The following is a 23,963-nucleotide window of genomic DNA, read 5'->3' on the forward strand; positions in this document are numbered from 1 at the left end:
TAATTGTATAGATGTAAAATCTCATGGGTGAAATCCAAATTATTAACTTTAAAGTGAAAGATAATTATTTGTAAAAATTAGAGAATGGAGTTGGAGGGCTGAACATTCAACATGAATCCATAGTGCAACATGGGAGCCAAAAAGCCTGATGTCATTTGAGATTATAAATAATCTAGAGAGTTGACAACTGGCAGTCTCTACCATCAGTATTTTTAGGAAGGACATCAATTAGTTGAAAAAAGTCTAGAGGAAGCTAAACAGTATCATGAATGGTATCAAGCCAGTATCTAATTGATAAAAGCATCAACCCACAATCTAGACAGACAAGAATATTGACATGACTCACAAAGCAAAATTATATCAAAAGGAAACCAACTGATTCTTAGTAGAATTTTTGGAAGGTCACAAAAAGAAAGGGGAATTCTGCCAGGGTTCCATCAAACTGAAAAGGCTTCAGGTACTCTTCTTGTGACAGACTGTCTATTGATAAAGAATAGATTAAGTATGGGGAGATTTATCATCAGCAAGCTGTCCACTAGGTTTCCATGACAGCTGACATTGGCTATATCTATGAAGGAGAAGTCATAGAAAGAGTTGACAAAGAATTTAGAACTCTTTTGTCTTTTTTTTTTTTATACATGACCAAAACGTTATTTTGCTGTACAAAAAGAATCAGACTCTGAAATACTGTACAATTAGCTTGTGAAGGAAATCAAAAATGCAGGTGTGCATAAACATAGGGATTGGGAATTCAATGTAATGGTTTTTAGTCATCTCCCAGAGTTCTTTTTCTGGGCATAGCTGGTTCAGTTCATCACTGCTCCCTTGGAAATGATTTGGTTGATCTCGTTGCTGAGGATGGCCTGGTCCATCAGAACTGGTCATCATATGAACTCTTTTGTCTTATCTTCTGCATCCTTCCAATTGTATGGGATCATCACTGAGGATCAGAGAGAAAAATTAACTTGATAAAATTACAAAGTGAGATAACTGCAGGCTTATGTTTAGAATACAGGCTTTCTAAATGCTAGCTCATTGTTTTTCCTATACTATTTCATACTACTAGACAAGGCTTTCCTTTAGTTCCCCTTTCAACTTTTTTTTCTGTGCCCTTTTTCATTTTCTTTTTTTCTTTTCTTTTCTTTTTTTTTTTTACGATAGCTTTTTATTTACAAAGCATATGCATGGGTAATTTTTCAACATTGACCCTTGCAAAAACTTTTGTTCCCACTTTTCCCCTCCTTCCCCCTACCCCTTTCTCTAGATGGCAGGTAGTCTAATACATGTTAAACATGTTAAAGTATATGTTAAATCCAATATATGTATACATATTTATACAGTTATCTTGCTACACAAGAAAAATCAGATCTAGAAAGAAAAGAAAAAACCAGAGAAGGAAAAAAAAAACATGCAAGCAAATTAATAACAGAAAGAGTGGAAATACTATGTTGTGGTCCACACTCATTTCCCATAGTTTTCTCTCTGAGTATAGCTGACACTCTTCATTACTAAAGAGATGCAACTGGTTTGAATCATCTCATTGTTAAAGAGGGCCACATCCATCAGAATTGATCATCATATAATTTTGTCATTGCATGTATAATGCATCTCCTAGTTATGCTGATTTCACTTAGCATCAATTCATGTAAGTCTCTCCAGGCCTCTCTGAAATCATCCTGTTGGTCATTTCTGACAGAACAATATTCTATGCCCTTTTTCTTCTTTTTACCACTTCTCTCACAAATACTCAGTATTATCCTGCTATTTTCTGACTATTTTTGTTAGTATTCTAAGTAATCTGATATTTTAAAAATCTCAAACCTTGAGTATATTTCTCTTCTATACTCTCATCAGAATTTATTTGCTCAGTGTCAAAGCTTTCAGGCTGATTCATTTAGTATTCCTTAATAACAAGGTGTAAAAACTGGTCATTTTGTGATAACTTTCTCAGAAGTACTTGACTTTTATTTTGGATTCCTGGAAATTGCAATGTTTTAATTCTTGTAGGGAACCTCCAGAGTTTGGATCAGAATAAACATTTGATTTATACAAACACATTTAATTCTTAAATTAAGAACTGATACCATTTTGATTCCACAAAATGTATCCCCCCTATTTCCCAACAAAATCCTTCTTTGTAACTATTAAAAACAGTGTAATAAGATCAATTGACACAGTGGCCTCAGTGACCAAGTCTGACAGTGTGTATACTATATTTCATATCCATATTCTCCCATCTGCCATTATATAGGAAAAATGACTCTAGATTTTGAATCAAGGAGTCCCTCTGATTCATATTTTAGCTTGGTGTGAAGCCTAACTCATGCCATTTGCTACCAATAATATATTAGGTTTCTTATAACCTCTCTGGGCCTCAATCCATGATATTTTCTTTCAGATCTAAATTCATCTAAAACATGTTTCATCATGAAACATATGAATATATACATTGAATATAAATATAGCTACCCTTTTAGTATTGTTTCCATTTCCATTAACAAAGTTACCACATATGTTATTTTCTTTTATCTGTATCAATTCATGCAAATTTTCCTATAGTTCTCTGAATTGCTCACAATCCATATTTCTTATAGTATGATGATATTACATTACAATCATAGGTCACTACATGTTCAGCTATTCTTTCATCAGTTGACCCCCACCTTTGCTTCCAATTTTTGATTACAATTTTTTCCAAGTCACCAGAGGAAAGGTAACTCATCAATCTCCATTAGTTCTACTTCCCCCACCCCACAAAAATCATTATCAAGCTAGGTTTCAGGCAGACTTATGGGGTACATTAAATCTTTATCTTTGACTTCCTTTCAACTTTCTATTTTTGTGAAACTAGAATAATGTCAGACTAATATGATTAGATTTTGTCCTGTAATCCAATGATGAATAACTAAAATTCACAGAAACATCACAATAAAAAAATTATACTTAGAACAATTAATTTGATAGTGGTAAATAGATTGAATCGAAGGAAAATACAGGCTTTTGGTGAGTACTAAAAATAATCCATATTGAGGAGAAGGGGGTTGTCTACCGGGATTATGATAATTGAAATGGAAATGAAAAGACAGATAAGACATACCAGAGGTAAAAATGACAAAATTTTTTGAGTCATTGAACATAAAGATGAAGGAGAGGGTTGATTTCAAGCTTGCTCTGAGATTTTGAGCCTGGATGAAGAGGATAATGGCCCACATTTTTACCTAACTTAGTGTCATCTTCATTCAATAACACTTTGATAGTATTTTTGGTAGGCACACATTTGGCGGCAATTGGCTCAGCTATTAAGGATGATACTATGGAAATTTAAATGAAAATTTTTAATGTGAAATGAAATGATATTGACAAGTTCACATTCAGAGAGTGAAATTGATTAAAAGGACTTAGAGAACTATTAAAGTCCTCTGACATTTTATAAAAGCTGTGCCTAACCCTGCAATTGGAGTGTACTAAGAATAAGTGGGTCCTTCAGAAATGTAAATCAATTTTGACTATATAGTACTTCTTGGAAATAAGCATCAAATTCTCTTGCAACATAGCTTGGCAAGACTAAAATTAATGACATTTTCCCTTACTGACATCATTGACCTATATAGACATTGTGACTTAACTTATCACCTCATCTCTATAAAATCATTTTGGACAGATATTATGGCTAAAGACTGAAAGGATAATGTCTATGGCAGGTAATAATGATTGGCAAATTTAACAGGTAAGGGTCCAGTTTATCCTTATATTGTCAAGTTTTATGGTTTGTTTTAGGGTAGGATGTCATATTCCCATTTAAAAACTATTAATGGCTGAATAAAGAATTTGTCTTTCAGTTTATAAAAGAATCCTTGAATTTTTATACTTCTTCCAATTCTTCCAGGGATTCAGACTTGTCCCCTTTTCATGTACTCTTATTTGTCCTCAAGATATTATGTATTTGTTAATTTTATATAGAATTAGCATTTTATATGGAAATGTAAATAGAAATTCTTGGGGCTTTGTTTCTTACTGTTTTAATCACTGTTGATTAATGAATAATAAAACATATAAGTTCTGAGACTTCATTGTCAAATAATCTTCTGAGACTTGTTGGAAGCATTGAAACATACTGCTTTGCTCATAGTAGGCATCTAGTAAATGTTTGGCAAATTGGGAAGAAACCAAGTATTCCACAGAAACTCTGAAAGAAGACTCTGTTATCAATATTTTTGGTACTCATTTTCAACCAAAATTTAAGCAAAGAACTATTCCTTCCAAGTTCACATACCTGATCATTGTAGTGATAAGTGTGGATGAAGGTGTAACACTGGGAGAATGAGAATCTGGACCTTATGTTGCCCTTAATTTATCTCATCTTCCTATATCCTGTCTAGTTCTCCGGCAGAAAATTTGGGTGGATCTACCCCATTATTTTAATATTTGTCCTGCCTCCACATGAGTTGTTTCTTGTTCTAGAAATAGTAATCAAATAAATGCTACCTTTTCTATTGGAAAGGAAATGACTAAGTCCTGATTTGTAGCTACAATCATAAAGTCCTATAAATCTCCAGTCCAAAACTCTTTTCTCTGGTTACCACCCTATGTGTAGAATGTTCAGAAAAGACTAGTAAATCTGGTTTGAGGCCTGCCAAGCCTTTTTCAGGACTTATTTTTGCCTTTCGTATCCACCTGCCATCAAACTCTCAACCTGTGAGTCTAAGAAGCTGTAGTATGTACATAGCCACACCTTGATAAACCATCTCAGCAGACAGCTAAAGCTGATTGAGAGTAACTGACCAACCTCAAATTCATTAAAATAAAGGCTTATTAAGATTTCTCAGGGGGAGTGGGAAGATGTAAATCATTTGTTCATGAAGGTGAAAGCAGGTTCTGGGGAACCTTTAGAACTTGGTTAGACATCAAAGATGCCAATCACTACATCCTGAGCTATTGCCAGAAATACTGGCATTTTGTCATCCTGACTTTTGTCTTCCTATTGATTTTCCATGACTCTGTACAAGAGGGAAAGCTGATGATTTCTCACAATTCTATCTCCTTTAAATCCAATTTCTTCATAAGTCAAAAGACAAAAAAAAATTAAATACCCCATGTGTGTTGTCTCTCTCTATTAGAATGTAATGTATGATTCTTGAGATGAGGGGTTATTTTGATTTATTTGTGTCCCCAGAACCTGCTTGGTACATGGTAGGTGCTTAATACATGCCTTTTCATTCATTCATTTTATATACACAGCTAAAGTTGGTTGCTTATAGTTCTGATTCCCTAAACGTTGTTGCTCAATAGTTTCTGTCATGTCTGATTCTTTCTGACTTCACTCGGGAATTTCTTGGCAAAGATACTAGAGTGATTTGCCATTTCCTCCTCCAGTTCATTTTACAGATGAGGCAAATAGTGTAAAGTGATTTGCCTGGGTAGACACAGCTAGTAAGTGTCTGAGGTCAGATTTGAACTCAGGGAGATGAATGAATCTTCCTGACTCCAAGCCCAGGATTCTGTGCACTATGGCACCACCTGGTTGTTCAGACACTGTGTAACCCATGGGCAAGATGCCTAACATCACTGAATTTTGGTTTGTGTTTTCTAAATTGAAAAAAAAAATGGTGATAATTACATAGAATAACCTCATAGAATAATTGTGAAGAAAATATTTCATAAACCTTAAGGTCCTATAGAAATGCAAGTTATTAATTCTTATTGTGCAGTGTTTTATGCACAGCTTGTAGAACATCATTCACTTACATTTCTTTTCTGGTTGTTTCATGTGTAGTCTTCTCAGCTAAATCCTCAGATCCCTTGGGGTAAGAGCAGTGTCTTCTGTATCTCTGCTACACAGCATAATTCCATAAATGCTTACTGAATGAATTGAATTACATGAATTTCCAATCTACTGTACTAGTTGTGCAACTCCTGTACCTCACTCTAAAATACCAGTGCAGAATTGCTAGGTGGGAGAAACAGAAGTACAGGAAATAAAACATATCTCTGCTTACACCCCAAAAGAATTGCAAGGTCAATTGGAGCTATGCCACAAAATTGGTTAAGTCCCATTTCCTCCACTTTTATATTATTTGTGAAATGTACACTAGATCAGAGTTTTAGTTCTACTTGACATTAGCACACTGAGTCTTGCATAGGTTTCTTTTTAAATGACACTTTCTGGGGTTTTTTTTTTTTTTTTTTTGTTTGTTTTTTTTGGTTTGTTTGTTTGTTTAATGTAGTGTTGATGTTTTATTTTGGAATGTGAAAACCAAGATTCTAAATGTGATTTTTCAGCCTTTATCCTTATAAACTTTTACATTGCCATAGAAATAAAATCAGTGATAACCTCTTCTATTTTTGGCATTTAACCTGAAAAAGTGAGCAGTGTAAAGTGTTCTTAGAACTCCACTTTACACAGGCAGAAACCATAGCTCTTCAGAGACTTCACTGAAATGACTTCAACACAAACTTTGAGCCAGACCTCAAATCCCCTCCTTGAATTCCATAACCAACGTTCTTCGCATGTTACCACAAACTCTACGCATTTTGTACTGAGAGATCTTAATCCCTCAAGGGTCTATATATTTCAGGTTATTCATGAAATCATGATGGTGTGTGTGTGTGTGTGTGTGTGTAAATAAAACCTTTATTTTATATAAGTTAATTTTATTTGTGATCTTTTATATTTTTCTAAAATGCATTTTAAAATATGATTCAAAGAAGGAGTCCATAGAAGTCACCAGACTGCCAAAGGGATCCTGGGCACACAAAAAAGGGTAAGAACCCTTTTAGTATTTCATGCTATTTCTTTAATACTAATAGTACACCTTTATATCTTTCTTTAAAAATTGTAAAACACATGATATAAACTACTTCATTTTAGTCTAGTAGTACTTGCTGTTATTATTACTCTTATATAGATGAGAAAACAGAATTTGGAGAGTTTAAGTGATTTGTCCCAGTTCATAGAGATAAAAAAAATGAGTTAAAATTTATGTAGCATTTATTATTTGACAGACACTGTGCCAAGCCCTTTACAAATATTATCTCATTTTATTTTCAAAACAATCTTGGTAAGTAGGAACTATAATTATCCCAGTTTTACTGATGGGGAAATAGAAACAAAAAGAAAAAAAAGTGATTTGTGAAAAGTCACACAACAGGCAAATGTCTGATGCTGGATTTGAATTCAGTTCTTCCTGACTTCAGGTATAGTGTGCTATCCACTATGTCACCTAGTTACTTCTAAGTAGTGAAAATTTGATAGACAAGATTTGGTCCCATTTCCCCCTCTTTTTCATGATCTTGGATTCAGCATTTTATCCATTTAAACAAACAGATTCTATGTATGTCAAATACTAGTAGGGCAGATCTAGTCTAAGAATGAATATGTCACTGTTTCATCCTAGTTCCTCCCCCTCTCCAATTCTGCTCATAAACAATACTTGTTCTTTTCTTTGGTAACATAGTTGTTTCACATACAGTTATAATACATCTCAGATAATGACCACCAGATCATATAACTTGGGAGATTTTTAAGCGCCTGCTGTTTAACTTATTTATCTAGTAATGAACCAATGTTTTAATGTCTTGCTGTCCAGAGGATTAGTTTCCTATGTTTCTTTTTTTTTTTTTTTTTTATTTCTTTTTAACAAGCAAAGACCAGTAGCCATTTGTCTGCAGAAGTCAGGGGAATTATGAATTACTGGCACTCAGCCTAGTGCTCATGAATGAATGAGTTCTAAATATATGGAACACAAGTTTAAGTTTTAATGTGAATTGTTTCATGGAAGCTGGGGGAGTTCTGCTTCCTACTATCTTGAGGGATATAGAATACATTTCCAAGTCATGTTTTTCTTTACCAAAGATACCTGAGGGAGCACAATGGAAAGAATTTGTGCAAACTAATAGGTATTGAGTGAGTTTTTTTGGTGATTATTCTCACCTTGATTTCAAGGGGAAAAATATGAATGGATAACTTTACATATTTTTTGCATTGAAAAGCTATGAGGACACAGAGACCATTATCTAATCTCCAAAATTGAAGGATTCCTCTTTGTAGATATATACAGGTTTTCCATCATACTCTTGACATATACTCTGACAAGCTTACATAAGGTTTCATTATGTTTTTAAATCTCAAAGAAATGAGTAATTTAGGAGCAGCTTGATGCCTCAGTGGCTAGAGCACCGGCTCTAGAGTCAGGAGGACCTGAGTTCAAATTTGACCTCACACACTTAACATTTACTAACTGTGTGGCTTTGGGCAAATCACTCAGCCCAAATTATATTGCCAAGAAAAAAAGAAAAAAAATAGAAAAGAAAGAAGTAATTTAGAAGAAATGATATTATAAGGCTGTTGGAAGAAGAAGGATCAAGTTAAAATAAAGTTGAGTCAGACTAGTCAAATATAATTTAATTATGCAGCACGATATAGTTGAAATATTATTCAGAGATATCCTAGCCAGACTTTTCCACTAATTGCTGGTGTGATTTTGGACAAGTCATTTCACCTTTCCTGGTCCCAATTTCCTCATACATAAAATGAGGAAAACTATACAATAAGATCTCTAAGGCTTCTTCCAGCTCAAGAATCCAATGATTTTAAATAAGACACATTTAACTTTCTATTTTGTATGACAATTGATTTTCTTATCACTCCTAGTTTTGATCAATAAATTTTTTCCTCTCTTAGGATAATTACATTTTATCATTTATTGTATCTTTGCATTTTTTCAGTACGGCTATCTCAGCTGGTTGACTAACATTAATAAAGCTCCTACTGGGTAAATTATACTAAGTACTGAGGATATAAGGAAAAATAAAAAACAGTTGGCTTGTGGATGGAATGTTGGGTCAGGAAAGTCTTGAGATGAAATTTGACCTCAGAAACCTACTAGGTAGATGGGTGATCTGGAAAAGTCACTTAATTCCTGTTTTCCTCAGTTTTCTTACTGATGTGAGGATCAAATGCAATAAAAATTTTGAAGCACTTAGTACAGTGCTAAGCTCATTATAGAAGCTTAATATTTTTTCCTTCTTTTTTTTCTTCCTTTTGATATGACGGAGTCTTTCCTTAGTGTTTCTTGTATATTCCATAACTGAAGAATTGGTTCAAAATTAACTGGTCATTGGTCAGTAAGCTTTCATATCTTTAGAATGGCTGCATCTTCATTTTATAGAGTACTTTTCTTTCTCAAAACACAGATAACTAAAGAAAAAGCCTGAAAAATGGACATTTCTATCCTTGCTCCCATAAGATAGAATGACAGGTCAGGAATTTCTCAGTTGGTATCATCTATTTGGCAGTAGCAACTTTTATGAAAGTTCACTTCTTGTAGTGAAAGTTGTACTACCACCAAACAAAACCTTCCATAAGATTACTGCATCTGAAATTATTTAAGATAACCCTATGTTCTGACTTTCTCAGAGGTATAGATTTAAGAATTTCATAAATAGCATGGAAAAAGGGTAAAGTAAAATACTTTTTCAATAGGTAGAGTATCTTTAACATTCAGGGAGAGTATAAGGTAATGGGTTACTGTTTTATGTGTCTGTTCATGTGTGTTTATTAATCTGTTGTGGATTAAGCATTTCTTTTGTGGCAGAAGAAATAAATAGCTGTCTATAGCTGAAACTTATTTTGTATATTGAGTACTTGTACATATGTGTGTGTGTATGTGTAAAGGACCCAATTAATCCTTGTTAGGAAAGGACCTAGACATAAACTATATCTAAGCTTGTTTTTTTTAAATTATTAATCACTCTATACAGATCATTGTGCTTTGCAAGAATTTTTAGTTAACTTCATAGCAATATTCTTTATCAGTATTCTAAACATAGAAAGGGCTATATAGATGCATAAAAAGTTCTGAGTTCAGAGTCAAGAATTGGTTAGATAAGTTGGTCAGGAAAAAGATGTGATTTTGTGAAAGAGAATATAGAGAGTGGTAAAAGAAATACTTTTTAAATGTTAGAGGTTGAAATTATGTAAAATAGGGAATTAATATCATCAACCCTTAAGACCTATTAAAGTATTAATAGCAAAAAAAAAAAAAAAAGACCTATTAAAGTACTTGTAGATGTTCTTCTACTCCTACTTCTTATTAAACTTACTTTTCATAAAGGACTATTATTTAAGATAAACTAATTCTTATTCAACTTAACATTTTTTGTTAAATGGCATTTTGCAACAATACTATTTTTCATCATTTCAGCTGGTAAAAATATAATTTCTTCAGGTAGATTATAAATAAATAGGCTTTTGCTTATTAGTCCAAGAAATTAACTTTTGTGTATAAAATGGTTCTCTGGGAAAATTTCAAATAGCTAACCTATATATGAGCTTTTATAACACAACCAATTTGGAAGTAATTTTTTAATGCATTTCTGATATATCGAATGACTGATGATCCAGAATTGTATTCTAAAGACCTGGATTCTAACCTTATGTGTTCTTACTAATTTAGGGAATTCAATTGTACCTGACACCTTTTAGGGTTTTCTTGGCTGAAGTGATTTGACATTTCCTGCTCCTGTTCATTTTTACAGATGAGGAATTGAGGTCAACAGGGTTAAGTGACTTAGCCAGGGTCACATAGGTAGTAAGTGTCTAAGGTCAGATTTGAACTCACAAAGATAAATCTTCCTAATTTTAGGTTCAGCCATTTTATCCAAAATGAGATTTAGATGTCACTTAAGGAATAAAGCTATTTAAATCCCTTAACATTTTGAAACTTTGATTAGTTCACCAATAAAAAGAGGATTGGCACTCAAATATGAACTAGGATCCATATGTGAACTATAATAATGAATTGTATTTGCGTAACAGATGCTGGAGATGTGAAGAGAGGCAAAACTCAATGCTTGTCCACAAAGAGTTTGCAATATAATGAGGGAGAAAATATGCAAATATATATATTTATTTATTTATAAAGCAAACCATATGCACCAGTTCACCAGGGAAATGACAAATCATGGCGGATTAAAACTTGATCATTGGGAACATTACATTTTGTTGAAAGAATTCTTTAAAAAAACTTAACTGATTTTAAAACCCAACACAAGAATGAAAACATGAATGCTGAATGATATAGGAAATATTATCCAGCAGCTAACATAAGGAATGACAGCAGGATCAGTATCAACAGAAAAGAAAGCATAAGAGGAAAAGAATGGCACTGGGGGAGTTATTGAGGGGAAGAAGAAACACGAGCTGGGAAGGAAATGTGAATAGGGAGACAGCACAAACAGATGTGCTTGGGATAGTAAAAGCATAACTGTTGCAAAATCTGAAACAAGGAAATTGCTTGAGGTCTATAATGAACAAATATAATCTGAGGCAGTTGGAAATTAAGACCTTCTGGTGTACATGTTCCCTAACATTGGTTGGGGCTAGGATTCTCAGAGTTCCAGCAAGTAACCTTGCAAACCCTAGAGATAGAAGGGGCAGAAAGTATAACCTAGCTTCCCTCAAAGTTGGATTATTTTAGACTCTAGGTCCTACAATTTTACAATGATATTTGACTTCAGTCTTTTTAAAAATTTGAAATATAGTCATCATAGTCATTACCATCCATGTAATCTCTAAAGAAGGCTACTGAGAGCTGGATTTTTTTTTATACTGTCCCAATTGTAAAATGTAAAATAAAGATATATGTAGATGTAGTTATATCTCTATTATTAGTTCTCTAAGTCTTCATGCAAAACAGTTAAGTTTCAAAATAGAAAGCTGTCAGCAGCTACCAATAACATTCTTCCCTCATCAATCCTTTTGTCTCCATCCTAATGCACTTTTTCTAATGATTTACATCAAATGAATGGATAAATCATTTGATATATCAGCTGAGGCCCTTGGAAATATTCAATCTATGTTCCTTTCAAAGAAGCTTATTTCAATGCATAGATTGACTGCCAATTAGCATTAAACATTCAAATATCTTTTTTCTACAAAAGAGTTGTTAGATCCCATTTCTGTGATTAATGATCTATTCACCCCCAATTTGATGAGAAAACTTTTTGAAAACAAAATAAAAACAAAATGAAGAACACAGCTAGTTTTCTAATATGAGATTTGATCCTATATTTAATTAAAATAAGAGAAACATTTGCTAATATTATCATGAAGGTTACTGCATATTGATATGATATAATCAAAGTATATTGTTTCCATAAAACTGGTCACAGTAACAGGCTCTTTTTTTTATCTTCTCATTTATCTCCTTGGGGAAGTATAGATTATTCTAAATTCTGTCAGGTAAATTCATAATCGCCCACAAAAATGGAAAGTTGCCTTGTAAAGACTTTACTGTTCCTGTTAAGGTTTTTCTTCTATGTCTTATTTGTAACATCTGACCCGATGAAAATATTTAAAACAAATTCAACTTATGCTATTCATTACTGGTTTGAATTTAACAAAAAGTTTTGCTTTTGCACATGTGGTCCTTAGTTTTTCCTTGAAGATTATAATGGGGATGCCCATACATTAATGGAAAAAGAAAAACCTCCCAGACTCCAAGTCTTCAGTAGAAACAAGAACAAGGTCTTCTTTTGTTACCAAAGTTTTGACAGGTACCTGATTTTTTAATGCATACTACTAAAGCATAATTCTACACCACTGGACCAATGTGATGAATTATTCCTTCCCATGTCTTCAGCACCTGGAAAGATAGTTTACTGTATGAAATAATATAATAATTCAGTTCAGTATTGACAATCATAGCAGTTTCTACTCAGTCCACATGATGGGATATGAATATTGCTCAGCATTATTCAGATGTTAGCTATCTCAAAAGACAGACAAATCTAAGTGGATGTAATCCACCTCTGTATAACATGATCAAATTGGCAAGGGCAGTGTTGATTTAGAATTTTGGGATTGATGATCAATTTTACAACAATCAATTTCATTGACTGTTCAGTGATCTTAGATGGCTAAAATAAGCACATCTAAAATAAACTAGTCTAGTTTTTCATTTTTTTGGCCAACTCAAAAACTTGTTTTGTTTTGGGATGTGATGGGGGAGTAACAAGGGAGAAAAGAGAGTGTTATAGTTGAAAATAAATCATATTCTCAAAGAATGAAGTGAAAATTTACTGTTTTAATAAAATTTTTTTAAAAAGATAAAATTTTAAATATCAGACAAGTATGTTTGAGAGGCAACATATTAACTCTAGGAGAAATTGAAAAATTATCTTTAACCATTTTTTCAAAAAATCCAATGACTTATTGATTGTTATTATGATTAAATTCTCATGACTTAAACAAATTTTACTAACTGTACAGTATATTTTCTACAAAGAGTCTATAAATAAATCACTCAATAAATTTATGTACCAACTACATACTGGGCCTTGCTGATTTAAAAAAAAAGAATTCTGGTTTTCAAATGAGTTTGCTTTCTGTTGAGGGAGAGTATATATATATATAATTTTATACAAGATAGAGGTAAAGCAGACACAAGGTAACCTTGGATTGTAAGTATCCCCAGGAATGAAAAAAGGCTTCAAGCTCAAGGCTATACAAACCAAGTGTCCAAGGAAGGTAGAGTTTCAGGTTTAATGGCTAAGCAGCTTGTTCTTTGAAACCAAATCTACTAAATGATCAGCACCTACTTTGTAAGGTTGTTGTAAAAGGGATGGATATGCTTATTGCTTGGCCGATAAAATTCATTTCTGTATAGTTGTTGATTAGTACTTCCATTTTGCACATCTATATCTGTGTAAATATGGATGGACTAAGGAGCAGGAATTAAATTACACTTGTGACACCTGCAGAAATTATAATAATACCTAACATTTAAATAGTACTTACTATATGTAATTTCCAATTATCATTACATTTTTATCCTCCCAACAATCCTTGAAAGTGTGTGCTATTATTGTCTCCATTTTACAGATGAGGAAACTGAGACAAACAAAGCTGAAGTTATTTGCTGGTGACCTCAACTAAGAAATGTCTGAGGCGGAGTTGAAATCAGGTTTTCTTGATTATTGGCTTATACTAAGAGAATGAAATCTGAGAACCATGTCCCAGGTTCCTTCAGTTAAATTTTTAAAACTCATTGTAATTCTTAACTATTTTACAGTTCTCAAAGTGATAGCTTTATTGGCCAAAACATTCATAAATTTTAAGCTAGAAAAAACCTCAGAGTTCATCTAGTACATATTTCTGAATCTTTTTAGTGTCATGAACCCCCTTGATATTGATGAAGTATATGGACTCTTTAGAATAAAATTGTACGTGCATAAAATAGAACATATAGAATTTAAAAGGGAACACTACTATTGAAATATAATTATCATTTATTCCCAAATAATTCATGGAAACATAAAAGAAAAAAATCTGATCTAGTCTAACTTTCTCATGGTGCAAGCACAGAAATAGAAGCCTCAAGAAGTAAAACAATTTGTAGCCTCAAGAAATTAAATAATTTGCCCAAAACTAGAATTAGAATTTAGATCTCAAGGCTCAAAAATTGTATACTTTCCCTTTTTCATTATGTCACATATTTGGACAAAGATAAAGAAGGATTTGACTCAAATTATGTATTTCCTATTATTGTATTCTACAGTATATTTACATGGCAATATTTTGTTTCTGGGCCCTTATCCCTTCACCACCATCCCAATCACAGAGCAATTGGCATGGAATAGATATTTACTATTCATTCTAGTTATTTCCGTTTTATAAAATTGTCAAAAAGTAATAATTAATAGGCTAAAATTTATTTATTCTTATTTCCTTGGATGAATATACAGTGTAGACTATTTACAGGTTATTTGACTACAGAAGTATAGTGCTTGACATTAAACAGTTAAAGGTATAATTACAAATCTGTACCCCAAAATAATAAACAGCATTCCATTCTAGAGTATGTGTGAGAATAGAGTGCTGAAGTGTTCTTTGACATGGCTAAAATAGGTGTCACTAGGACTGAAATTCCTCTTTAGGATAGATCATAGATGCTAGAGGCCATTTTACAGCTTAAGGGAACCAAGCCCCAGAGAGTTTAAATGTCTTGCTCAAGGTTTTGTAGGTAATAATAAGTGGTAGAAAGAATGGGGACTAGGGAAACTACTAGCTGAGAAAATTCTCTTTAGAGATACCAACTGACACATTCTCTGAAACTTAGAGAGCTGGCCTAGAGTATCAAGAGCCATACAAGCACCGGCTATATAGCAGAAAGATATCTTGAATCCAGGTTCTCCTGGATCTAGAACTAGTTCACTATCCTTTATTCCATGGTATTCTATATAAGAGGGAATGGAATATTATTGTGTTATATATTAAAAAAAAAAAAAAAAAAGAGGAAAAGACAGCTACAGTGGATAAAGCACTGGACTTAAAAAATTAGGAAGACTCATTTTCAAGAGACCAAAAACAGCCTCAGATACTTACTAGCCGTGTAACACTGGCCAAGTCACTTAACCCTGTTTGCTTCGGTTTCTCATCTATAAAATGAACTAGAGAAATAACTGGAAAACTAGTTCAGTATCTTTACCAAGAAAACCCTAAATGAGATCATGAAGAGGTAGAAGGAAGCAACATGAAAAGATGATAGGAAACTTTCAGAGAAACTTGGGGAGACTTCTATGAACTAATGCAGTTTCAAATGATAAAACCAGAGAGCAATTTTATGCAATAATATAATGTTTTATTATTGTGTTTATGTACTAACACTGTTTTTATGCTACATATACAACAAAAACAACATTGCAAAGACAAATAATTATGAAAGTCTTAAGAATTTTCATCATTGCAACTACCAACCACAATTCCAGATGATAAGCCAAGTTGCCCACTTCTTAATAGAGAGGGGATGGACTCAAGATGATGAAGAATGAAATATATATTTTTGGAAGCTAGCTAGTGTAGGAATATATTTTCTTGCCTATGCATATTCCTTAGAGGATTTTCTTTTCTAAATGGAAAGGGAGAGGTGATAAGAAAATAAATTATTATCAACAAACTTTTTAAAAAGGAAAACAAAACAAAACAAAAACAATTGCCTGGGTGCTTCCAGACATTTTACGAGAGCAAGAATTCTTTTCTTCAACATGGGGTCAGAAGAAACTATTAAGTGTCCCTTGAATTGTGCATAGAAAGATTCTGTACTTTTAAAAAATGGAGTTATTAGAATAATTTAAAAAGATATGATAAGAGAAATTGACAGTTGATTCCTATCAGAAGAAATTCCAATTTCAATAATCCCCAGCAGAAAATCTATAAAACTAATAATTGGAAGATAATGAAAAAAGAGAAGAGGGACACAGAAATTCACAATGCTTTAGTTTTCTGTTATTTTTGTTTCATTCAAGAAGTTGGAGTATATGTTATCTGGAACAGCACTGCTCTGAAAAAAGAAAAAAAAAAAAACTACAACTAGGGAAGCAGGAAATTATTAGATGTAATTTAGCATTCCAAAGTGGTATATACTATCAGTCTTGAATTAGCTTGAAAAGTTTTCAAATGGTAAATGGAAATCTTGCCTATCTGATGAATATAGACTTTAAGCTAAAGGTCTCAATCAAAAACTCTTAAGGTATACAAGATTGGGTTAGATTTTCTAATCTCCCTCATCCTCCACTCCTCTCCTTTAATTCCCTTCCCTTCCCTCTGATAAGGGGCACAATATGGAATTAAGCAGGTGCATATAAATTTCAAAATCAACAACAACAATACAGACTGGTTTGGAAATTTTTCTTTTGTATAGAGTCAAACTTGAAATACATTTGTCTTGTTATTATAGGCAAGACAAAGGCATATGGATATTTTCATAGGTGTCATTTGCTGAGAGGTATTTCTAAAGCTGAGTGGCTACCACTTTCTCAATAATCTTTGACAAGTAGGGTGGTAAGATAGAGTACACACATTAGGAGTAGGACTTTACAGAGAGAGGGTGCTATGTTGGAGGGTTAAGTAGATAGCTACTATTTTAGGTAGGTTGGAAGTTTCCTTTGGTTATCAACACTGACAGTATCACACTCAGATAATCTTAAAGAAGCCAGTTTGGGGCAAAGTGTGAAGTGAAGAGGTGGTGTTGTATAGATGATGGGAAGCAATCTCTTTTGTCAGTTGTTTATAGAAGAGTTTACTTTCTGCCACAAGAAAAGGAAAAAGAACAGGAAGAGGTAATTATGATTACTAAGAGTACAAAAGTGACAGAGTTTCTTTCTGATAAGTGCTAGGCAGCCTACATATTTTAAAACTGGATGAAATATTTGACAAAATTTTTAAAAATTACAATTTTTTTAAGCAAAGGGATAGGAAATGTGACATTGAAAGGTGATTTTGAAATATTAAATTCAACTCTCCTACTAAATTAATTATTTTATTGAGATAATTTTTCCCATTTTGTATAATTATATTTTTTGTCAAAATAGCCTCAGGTGAAAATGAAATGATATTAATTTAAACACATAAAAACAGCAGAAAGGATCATTTAGAAATGTAGGTTCAGAAAAGTAGATAAAATGAAAATATATTTTTAAACTATCACATCAAAGAGAACTAGCTTTGATTGTATATTTTACTCTATAGTTAAAGATCCCCCAATTCTGTTTGAGTCCAAGAATCATGGCCCTCCAGGAAAAAAAAAAATATGATGCTTCTAGCTCTCAAAAATATATATTTTGGATAAGAAAGTTGAGCTTGCTACAGATCTAAACTGTTATAAGAAGAAAAGGAAAATAGGCTACCTTTTGATTTTTTAGGGCTTAAACAATTCTAGACAATTAGAGCTAGCTTTTAAATTTGTATTGAGAATGAAATAAGAGCTAGTAGGCATGGAGGAAGGGATGAAGAGAATAAGCATTTACTATGCACCAAGCTCTTAAAATATTTTTTATTTGATCCTCACAATAACCCTAGGAGATAGGATTATTATGCCCATTTTATGGTTGAGGAAACTGAGATAGCCCCAAATTAAGTGATTTGCTCAGGATCACACAGCTTAGAGTTATCAAGGCTGAATTTGAACTCTGGTCTTCCCATTTAGATGTCACTGTTAGTGTGATGAATTGTATGTAATATATTTATTCCTAGTGACTTGCTTTCTTTAGACAGTGCCTTGTACACAGATTGTCATCAAATATTTGCAAATGTGAGTCAAGCCTTTATCTTCAGCATCAATTAGTCAGAAAATCTTTAGAATTGTTCATTTCAGTTGGTCAAAATTGATAGAATAAAGTCTTCTCCAAAGAAAATCCTAGCAGTTGTTACACAGCTGACAAGCCTAAATGAGGAAGAAAAAGGCAGTGGAAAAGCAAAACCACATGCTGAAAATCTGGAGAATACTCTCCAGTGACTGAGTTAATAGAGTGGGATTGGAGTCTCAGGAAGAGGATAAACAAGGAATAAAATATAACAGGTGTTTTATTTTATCTTAGGCTATTTCCGTGAAGGAGTCAGATACCAAGGATTTTCTTTTAACTAGAGATGTTTTCTAATTAAGTAGGAGAACCAGTTAGTGCAAAAGGGAAGAAAAGAGAGGCAACACAATATAGCAGAGAGGGCACTGGACTTGGAGCCCATACAACTCAAATTCTCTCAGACACTTAGTAATTGTGTGATCTTGGACAATTCATTAAACCTCTCTGTGTCTTACTTTCCTCATGTACAAAATTAAAAGATTAGATTCAGTCCAACTTAAGGCCCTATCAACCTCTAAATCTATTACCCTATACCCTTTAATTATGAAAAATTATGAAATAATCTCTAATTATGAAAAAGTTTTTATGGAAAAAAGGTTACAGGCCCACATGTCAATTATATACTTCTCAAGTTAATATTTTATTAAATTTTCCTTTATTTTTCCAGGGTGAAAATTCAGTTCATCATGAATGATAGTTAATTATAATTCAAATTATCAAAGGTGGGTAAACTACTGATGAAAAAACTCTCCACCATCGAAGACAAAAGGTTATTAGAAAACTCTGCCCACTAGTGGCAGAAGGGGAAATGATTGTGAAAGTCATCAATATAGTGATTAAGGAGTAATTGCAACTAAATTGAATTGGAGGATTATAGGACACTGAGAAAACATCACCGAAATATTTCCACTAGTGAAGTCTGCTTTAGGACACAAAGCATATGAAGAGTATGACCTTTGCTTTGTGACATAATCTAAATTGAATAGTGATCTTCTCAAAGCCAAACAGTTACAGGACTAGCCCATGATTACTATTCTGTCCTACCTAAGACAGTGGATAAAAGCAAATACCCAATGGTCTATATCCTTACTAGTTCAAGGACAAGAGGAACGGTTTTTAAACCAAATGCTTCTTATGAAGAATAGTTATCCTTCAAATTAGCTGTACACTTTACCTCCAAATAAACTGTCCTCTAACCCAGTTCAAACCAGGTTTGGGGGGATTTAGAGGAATTTAGTAGAGATATTAATTGTATATGCTGACAACCTATAATTTCAGCACTGTGGGAAAATGCTAGCGTAGCAACCTAAATCACCAATGAAAATTGGCAAGTTATATTAGCTGATAATTTTAAAGATTTTCCCAGGGCACAGAAAAATCAAATCCCTTATCCACTGTCACACTACCTTTCAGTTAACAAGGATTTAATAAGCACCTACTATGTGTCAGCTTTTGTACTAAGCATTGAGATATAAAGAAATATGAATTAAAATCTCAGCTCTCCAAGTACTCACACCTAATTGGAGGTCATTGGAATTTACCAAATAGGGGAATGACATGTGCTTTAAGATCAATTTGACAATTGAATGGGGGATGGAGTGGGGACAGTTTTGTGGCAGGAAATTGGAAAGTTATTGCAACAGCATATGCATAAGCCCATGAAATCTATATCAGGGTGGTAGCAATGTTAGAGAAGAAAAGGGGACATATGCCAGACATGTTATAGAGATAAAATCAATAGACCTAAGAACTTGGATTTAGGAGTTTAGAGAGTGGAAGGAATCAAAGATGATACCCAAGTTGCAAGCCTTGGTAACTGAAACATTGATGACACCCTCAACAAGAAGTGTAAAGTTAAAAAAAGGGAGAATTTAAAGGGAAAGATAGAGTTCAGTTTTGAACATGTTGATTTTATAATACCTGTGCAATATCCAGCTCAAATTATCCAATAGGAGATGTGACACTGAAAGTCAAGAAAAAGGTGAGGGCTAGATAAGTAGATAAAAGTGGCAGTTGAATCTTTAGGAAAACTCTTGGAATTATCTAGCAAAATACTTTAGAAAAAGAAGAGAAAAACTGTGGGGATCTCCATAGTTAAAGGGCATAATTTGGTTGAAAATATGGCTAAGAAGACATAGAAGTAGAGGTCAGATCAATAGGAGACAGCAAGGTCACACAAACCTGAAAAGTAGAGTATCAAAGGCATGAGCACGATCAACAGTGTTAAAGGTTTTGGTGAGATCCAAATGGATGGAGATGGAGGAAAAAAACATATTTGGCATTTAAGAGATCACAGGTAACTTTGGGTAGAACAGTTTCAACTAAAAGATGAGATCAGAAGCCAGATATCAGAATGTTCAGAAGAGAATGGAAAGAAAGAAGAGAAGATGATCATAGATGGCCTTCTTAACAAGTTTATCCACAAAATAAAAAAAGAGTTATAGAAGGAGATAGCAAGGATGAATAAGTCAAGTGAGGATATTTTGTTTTGTTTTTATGAAGATGGGGAAAACATGGGCATGTTTTAGACAACAGAGAAGCAGTGAAGGTGAGATTGAAGGTAAGTGTCATTAGTGAGGATGATAAAGGACAATCTGCTAGAGAAAACAGGTAATAGGACCATTTGTGCACATAAAGGAGTTTTCCTTGGGAAGAAGGGTTACCTTTCCATATGAGACATGTGTAAAGAAGGAGAAATAGCGAGAGGCATTTGGGTGATGTTAGACAAAGAGGAGAATAGAAATGGGAGCTCTCACAAAGAGCATTCACTTTTTAAAAGAAATAAGAGGAAAAGTTCTCAGCTTAGAGGCTGGTAGTAAGGAGAGACATGGAAGGTTTGAGAATAGATAAAAATCTTTAGAAAAATTGCTGTGATAAGTGGGATAATGAATCAGAAGGATTGCCATGCTAATGAGAGCCCAGTTGAAATTTTGTAACATAAATCGGTAGTAGATCACATCAATATGATTTCCTGATTTTCTCCAACTTTGTAAAGCAGCACATGAGTAGTTGTGAAGAAATCTATCCATTATGATACACCACTTTTCAGCAATAATGCATGTTCTGGTCCATATCAGACATTGTTTCTCTAGATTTTCTAACATATTTTCTCTTTGGCACTATTTCCTATTTTAGTTTATGGCTTAAATTCTGGGCACCGCCTTTTCATTAACCAAATAAGCATGGAAAGGTAAGTAGTCACCATTGTTAAGATCGGAGTATTTCTGTCTCTATATTTCTTATAAATCATGCATAAAGATGTAATATTTTAAAAGTGAACATACTCTCCAATGGTGGTGAATACTTTTTTATTTCAATTAAATCCAATTCCCCCCCCCCCCGAAAAAAAATTCATAGAAACTTAAAATTTACAGATTCTGTTGATCAGGTGTGTTCAGTCTTTTCATGAACAACAACAAAGAAAAATCCCTACAATATTCTTGTTCACGTAAGGAATTTCTCTGTTAGGCTCAACCTGGAGTTTTCTAGTTCCTCTAAAGTGATTGATACTTTAATAACAGTTCTACTGTCACGTAAAATTAATCTTGGATTATCTGCTTCGACAATCAAAATTTATGATTCTGCATTATCATCAGCCTTTCCTTCTGTTAAATCCCTAAGAGAATATATTCAAATTTTGAGAGCTGCCTATGTGATAAAACTGATAAAACCCAGATATGAACAGCTTTGGGATAAGGACACAGTATTAAACTGTTTGTCACAAATTGACAATGTTGAGGGCTGCATTAGACAGCTTTCAACAAAGTTAGCAACGCTAATTGCTCAAGCTCAGGCCTCAAGAGTCTCTGAACTGAGAATGATGAGGATTGACGGACCTTAGCTTCAACAAACTCCCTCAGGCTTCACAATACTCCTCTCTGTTCAAAATAAAACAGTTAGTTAATTATCCGGCAGTTTCATACTTAATAAAAAGATGTTTGTGTGAGCTCTACATGTATTAATTCACATTGAAAAACTTAATATTGGAAAGATCACTTATTATTGTTGTTGTATAGACCTAAATAGTGATTCCTCCTCTTTTCAGTTGTTTAGTTTATCAAAATTGTGATTCCATGGATCAGAAACTGTTAAAGCCCAATATTAATGCTGGTGTTTTTAATAATTTAATCATATTCCTTGGAAATGTTTTCAGATCAGGAAGTTTCTAAAAGTTCTCTCAAAGTGCAGGGATTTTGAAGCATCCTTTAATATGCTTCACCAATAGATCTTCTTTGAATGATAAGGAACTCTCTGAGAATACTTCCTGGTTTGGGGATTTTTATTATTGTCTCTGCCTGATGTTTTTTCTCACTTATCTCTCCCCCTCCCCCAAGCTCACCCCCTATCTCCCTCTGCTGCTTGGTTGCTCCTCTTCTTTCTTCAACTCTCCTGGTGCTCCAAATCTGTCAGCCAGATGCAGGTTCCAGGAGTACTGATTACCAGCAGATTTGCAAGCTTTTACTTTTTTTTTTAAACTTTTTTTTTTCCTCCTTGAAAAAATAGTAACTTGGGAGAATTGAAGCATCTCCTAATTTAACTCCTTGAATAGGAAACTCATTCAGAGACACAAGGGGCTGGAAATTTCATTTTGAAAATATTCACTTTAAACATAGAAACTGGAATTCCTTTTCACTTTCTCCCAGTTTTCTATATTTCTTGTATATTTCATTTCTCAGACTGGAAATGGGGAAGGTACTATTAACATTTAGAACTTCTTAGGCTATGCTTTTTGATTGTATAGCCTGTCGTGCAAATAAGGGTCACCTGTTTCCTCCCACATATGCATACACATATGTATGTGTATTTATATGCATGCATCTATGTCTGTGTATGTATGTATATATACACATATACACACAAATGGGCTACTCAGTGGATAAAGTACTGGGCTTGGAGTGAGGAAGACCTGAATTCAGTTCTTACCTCAGGCACTTATTAGCTGGATGATTTGGGGCAGGTTGTGTAATATCTGTTTTTCTTAATCCACTAGAGAAGAAAATGGTAAACTGTTCCAGTATTTTTTTTTTCCAAGAAAACCCCATGGACAATATGGTACATAAGATCACAAAAAGTTTCTTTGAGAGATTGAATAACAATTATGTGTGTGTGTGTATGTATATAATTTGTATATGCTGTCTTCCTCATTAGATTCTTTGCTCTTGGAGACAAAGGCTGTCTTTCACATTCTTGTATCCCCAATGCTTACCTCAGTGCCTGGCACATAATGAACATTTAATAAATGCTTTTTGACTGACTAATAAAGTTAAAAAATTATGTCTATTTGAAAAAAATAGAGCAAACTAATAATAATCTAGACAATAATTGGAACAAGCATGAATTAAGCACCAATTATGTTCATTGTAGTGTATTTAGTGATGCAAACAGGAAAACAAAAATATTATTTCCATATAACATTTATTAGGTGAATACTGTGCGCAACAAGTTAAGACTGCATAGTAGTTGATAGACTTGGAGATAGGTCTGTATTTAAATCTTAAACTTCGTCAGAGGCAAGTATCTGGCAAAGTGTATAGAGCACTGAGCCTTGAATTGGGAAGACCTAAGGTCAAGTACAGCCTCAGACTTTAAATGCAATATGAATCCTAGCGATTAATTTAACTCTCTGTGGTACTTCAATTTTCTCAATTGTGATAAACAAAATACTTGTGAAAAGCATTTGGCATGGTATCTGGCACATAGTGGTTATGACATAAATGCTTATTCCCTTCTAATATGCAGTAATTGTGACAAAATGCAACTTTTCAATTCACAAGGCAATACTCTAAGATCATTAAGTTACAAAAGAGTTAAGGTTGCCCCGCCGT

General features: G+C 33.4%; 1 long non-coding RNA gene across 3 annotated transcripts in view; it reads left to right on the plus strand.

Annotated features, from left to right (window-relative positions):
* The window catches only part of LOC100917303, a 161,158-nt gene that overhangs the window by 80,150 nt on the left and 57,045 nt on the right, over positions 1-23,963 (plus strand). The gene's annotated exons all lie outside the window — the stretch shown is intronic.

This window comes from Sarcophilus harrisii, chromosome 1 (genome assembly GCF_902635505.1).
Source record: "Sarcophilus harrisii chromosome 1, mSarHar1.11, whole genome shotgun sequence".
Taxonomy (NCBI): Eukaryota; Metazoa; Chordata; class Mammalia; order Dasyuromorphia; family Dasyuridae; genus Sarcophilus; species Sarcophilus harrisii.